This window comes from Melanerpes formicivorus, unplaced genomic scaffold (genome assembly GCF_026170545.1).
Source record: "Melanerpes formicivorus ecotype bairdi unplaced genomic scaffold, bMelFor1.0.p_v2 SCAF_524, whole genome shotgun sequence".
Taxonomy (NCBI): Eukaryota; Metazoa; Chordata; class Aves; order Piciformes; family Picidae; genus Melanerpes; species Melanerpes formicivorus.
Window position 1 is genome coordinate 1 of NW_027142876.1, and position 5,000 is coordinate 5,000.

Sequence of the window (5,000 nt, forward strand, 5' to 3'; positions counted from 1 at the left end):
AGTCTTTGGGCCTCCCCCGTGCCGGGGCCGCGGGGATTCGAGCCGGTCCGGCCGCGGCCGGGATCCCGGGCCGGACGATGGCTTCCCGGGCCGGTCCCGGTCGCCTCCCGGGTGACGTTCACCGAAGCGGCTGCCGGCTGTCTTCGAGCCCCCCCCCCCCCTCCGCCTCCGCTGCCGCTTCTCCCCGCACCCCCTCCACTGCCTCCCCCCGCCGCCGGCGAACGAGTCGCCGGATCCGTAGGGTGCCGGGAGCCCGAACGGCGAGCGGCTCCGGCTGCTGCCGGGACCGCGGGGATTCGAGCCGCTCCGGCCGCGGCCGGGACCCCGTGCCGGAAGCCGGCATCCCCGGACAGCCCCGGGACGGCCCCGGTCGCCGGCCGGGTGACGTTCACCGAAGCGGCTGCCGGCTGTCTTCGAGCCCCCCCCCCTCCGCCTCCGCTGCCGCTTCTGCCCGCACCCCCTCCACTGCCTCCCCCCGCCGCCGGCGAACGAGTCGCCGGATCCGTAGGGTGCCGGGAGCCCGAACGGCGAGCGGCTCCGGCTGCTGCCGGGACCGCGGGGATTCGAGCCGCTCCGGCCGCGGCCGGGACCCCGTGCCGGATGCCGGCATCCCGGGACGGCCCCGGGACGGCCCCGGTCGCCGGCCGGGTGACGTTCACCGAAGCGGCTGCCGCCAGTCTTTGGGCCTCCCCCGTGCCGGGGCCGCGGGGCTTCGAGTCGGTCCGGCCGCGGCTGGGACCCCGTGCCTGTCGCAGGCTTCCCGGGACGGCCCCGGAACGGCCGCGGTCGCCGGCCGGGTGACGTTCACCGAGGCGACTGCCGGCTGTCTTCGAGCCCCCCCCCCCCTGCCGGAGCCGCGGGGATACGAGCCGGTCCGGCCGCGGCCGGGACCCCGTGCCGGAAGCCGGCATCCCGGGACGGCCCCGGGACGGCCCCGATCGCCTCCTGGGTGACGTTCACCGAAGCGGCTGCCGGCTGTCTTCGAGCCCCCCCCCCCTCCGCCTCCGCTGCCGCTTCTCCCCGCACCGCCTCCACTGCCTCCCCCCGCTGCCGGCGAACGAGTCGGCGGATCCATACCGTCCCGAGAGCCCGAGGCGGCGGCACCCAGTGCGGGTCCGGCCGAGGCCGGGACCCCGTGCCTGTCGCAGGCTTCCCGGGACGGCCCCGGAACGGCCGCGGTCGCCGGCCGGGTGACGTTCACCGAAGCGGCTGCCGCCAGTCTTTGGGCCTCCCCCGTGCCGGGGCCGCGGGGATTCGAGCCGGTCCGGCCGCGGCCGGGACCCCGTGCCGGAAGCCGGCATCCCGGGACGGCCCCGGGACGGCCCCGGTCGCCGGCCGGGTGACGTTCACCGAAGCGGCTGCCGCCAGTCTTTGGGCCTCCCCCGTGCCGGGGCCGCGGGGATTCGAGCCGGTCCGGCCGCGGCCGGGATCCGGGGCCGGACGATGGCTTCCCGGGCCGGTCCCGGTCGCCTCCCGGGTGACGTTCACCGAAGCGGCTGACGGCTGTCTCCGAGCACCCCCCCCCCCCTCCGCCTCCGCTGCCGCTTCTGCCCGCACCTCCTTCACTGCCTCCCCCCCCCGCCCGCGAACGAGTCGCCGGATCCGTAGGGTGCCGGGAGCCCGAACGGCGAGCGGCTCCGGCTGCTGCCGGGACCGCGGGGCTTCGAGCCGCTCCGGCCGCGGCCGGGACCCCGTGCCGGAAGCCGGCATCCCGGGACGGCCCCGGGACGGCCCCGATCGCCTCCTGGGTGACGTTCACCGAAGCGGCTGCCGGCTGTCTTCGAGCCCCCCCCGCCTCCGCCTCCGCTGCCGCTTCTGCCCGCACCCCCTCCACTGCCTCCCCCCGCCGCCGGCGAACGAGTCGGCGGATCCGTAGGGTGCCGGGAGCCCGAACGGCGAGCGGCTCCGGCTGCTGCCGGGACCGCGGGGCTTCGAGCCGGTCCGGCCGCGGCCGGGACCCCGTGCCGGAAGCCGGCATCCCGGGACGGCCCCGGGACGGCCCCGATCGCCTCCTGGGTGACGTTCACCGAAGCGGCTGCCGGCTGTCTTCGAGCCCCCCCCCGCCTCCGCCTCCGCTGCCGCTTCTGCCCGCACCCCCTCCACTGCCTCCCCCCGCCGCCGGCGAACGAGTCGCCGGATCCGTAGGGTGCCGGGAGCCCGAACGGCGAGCGGCTCCGGCTGCTGCCGGGACCGCGGGGCTTCGAGCCGGTCCGGCCGCGGCCGGGACCCCGTGCCGGAAGCCGGCATCCCCGGACGGCCCCGGGACGGCCCCGATCGCCTCCTGGGTGACGTTCACCGAAGCGGCTGCCGGCTGTCTTCGAGCCCCCCCCCCTCCGCCTCCGCTGCCACTTCTGCCCGCACCCCCTCCACTGCCTCCCCCCGCCGCCGGCGAACGAGTCGCCGGATCCGTAGGGTGCCGGGAGCCCGAACGGTGAGCGGCTCCGGCTGCTGCCGGGACCGCGGGGCTTCGAGCCGCTCCGGCCGCGGCCGGGACCCCGTGCCGGAAGCCGGCATCCCGGGACGGCCCCGGGACGGCCCCGGTCGCCGGCCGGGTGACGTTCACCGAAGCGGCTGCCGGCTGTCTTCGAGCCCCCCCCCCCTCCGCCTCCGCTGCCGCTTCTGCCCGCACCCCCTCCACTGCCTCCCCCCGCCGCCGGCGAACGAGTCGGCGGATCCGTAGGGTGCCGGGAGCCCGAACGGCGAGCGGCTCCGGCTGCTGCCGGGACCGCGGGGATTCGAGCCGGTCCGGCCGCGGCCGGGACCCCGTGCCGGAAGCCGGCATCCCGGGACGGCCCCGGGACGGCCCCGGTCGCCGGCCGGGTGACGTTCAGCGAAGCGGCTGCCGCCAGTCTTTGGGCCTCCCCCGTGCCGGGGCCGCGGGGCTTCGAGTCGGTCCGGCCGCGGCTGGGACCCCGTGCCTGTCGCAGGCTTCCCGGGACGGCCCCGGAACGGCCGCGGTCGCCGGCCGGGTGACGTTCACCGAGGCGACTGCCGGCTGTCTTCGAGCCCCCCCCCCCCCCTACCGGAGCCGCGGGGATACGAGCCGGTCCGGCCGCGGCCGGGACCCCGTGCCGGAAGCCGGCATCCCGGGACGGCCCCGAGACGGCCCCGATCGCCTCCTGGGTGACGTTCACCGAAGCGGCTGCCGGCTGTCTTCGAGCCCCCCCCCCTCCGCCTCCGCTGCCGCTTCTCCCCGCACCCCCTCCACTGCCTCCCCCCGCCGCCCGCGAACGAGTCGCCGGATCTGTAGGGGGCCGGGAGCCCGAGGCGGCGAGCGGCTCCGGCTGCTGCCGGGACCGCGAGGCTTCGAGCCGGTCCGGCCGCGGCCGGGATCTCGTGCCGAACGTCGTCTTCCCGGGACGGTCCCGGGAGGGCCCCAGTCTCCTCCCGGGTGACGTTCACCGAAGCGGCTGCCGGCTGTCTTCGAGCCCCCACCCCTGCCGTGGCCGCGGGGATTCGCCCCGGTCCGGCAGCTGACGGTTCCCTGTGCCGGACGCCGGCTTCCCGGGACAGCCCCGGGACACCCCCGGTCGCCTCCCGGGTGACGTTCACCGAAGCTGCTGCCGCCTGTCTTTGTCCCCCCCCACCGTGCTCTCCCTCAGCCGGGAGGTAGACGTGCTCTCCCTCGGCGAGTAGACGTGCTCTCCCTCGGCGAGTAGACGTGCTCTCCCTCGGCGAGTAGACGTGCTCTCCCTCGGCGAGTAGACGTGCTCTCCCTGGGCGAGTAGACGTGCTCTCCCTCGGCGAGTAGACGTGCTCTCCCTGGGCGAGTAGACGTGCTCTCCCTGGGCGAGTAGACGTGCTCTCCCTGGGCGAGTAGACGTGCTCTCCCTGGGCGAGTAGACGTGCTCTCCCTCGGCGAGTAGACGTGCTCTCCCTGGGCGAGTAGACGTGCTCTCCCTCGGCGAGTAGACGTGCTCTCCCTGGGCGAGTAGACGTGCTCTCCCTCGGCGAGTAGACGTGCTCTCCCTCGGCGAGTAGACGTGCTCTCCCTCGGCGAGTAGACGTGCTCTCCCTCGGCGAGTAGACGTGCTCTCCCTCGGCGAGTAGACGTGCTCTCCGCGGAGCTCGCGCTTGTCGCCAAGGGGTCGCTGTTGCGCTCTGCCTCCGCCTACGTCATCGTACAAGCCGGCGTGATTTCTGCGACCTGCCGCTGGGCGGAGGTCGGCTGGTTGTGCGCTCGCGGAGCTGACGGCCCTCCAGTTCCGTACATGAGGGAACGAGTGACGCCGAGCACTCCCAGGGCAGCGCTGCCGAGCGGCTGCTCCAAGCCACCCGCCAGGCGGCTGGGCAGGGGTCCGTCTGGCTTCTCGGTGGCTTTCCCCCGGGTCAGAGAGGGGACCCGCGGGGCCGAGCAAAGGCGCGGCGGTTTGGAGCGGCCGCTGGCGCACCCTCAGCGGTGTTGGATGGGTTTCGCTCGTCCGTGAGCCGGAGCCCAGCCCGGGCTCGGCAACGAAAGAGGGGAAAAGAAAAAAAGTTGACGGAGTGGCTGGCGCCGGCCACTGCCGAAGTGTGGAACCCCCAAAGCGAAGTTTGCCCGGTGGGGCACGGGGGCAGAGAAAGCCGGGGAGACGTGGTGCCGGCGTCGGTCCCACCAAGAATGGAAAGCAAGCCCGTCCAGGCACGGCGAGAGAGAGCCCGGTAAGGGGCAGAGAGAGTTCCCAGCACTGGACCCTCTTCACGGGGGTTCCCCCCCATGGCCAAAGCCGCAGCCCGCGGGGGCACGGCATCTAAGGGAAAAGCCAGCGGCGGTGACTGGCCACCCGTATGCTATGGAGCCCGGCATGGGGGGAGGAGGGCAAGCCGGTGCCCCAGCACGGCTTCCTCCTGGCTCCAGAGGGGCGCCCCGTGATGGAGATGTAACTCGGTGCAGCTTGAGGGAAAATGCAAGCCCACGTTTCGGGGAGGCAGAGGTGCCCTGTGAGCCGGTGCGGCCCGGTGCAGCTTGCCCCCCCCATCTCTGGAGGGCGCCCCGTTTGCTCCTCCGGCGTGTTGCCCGC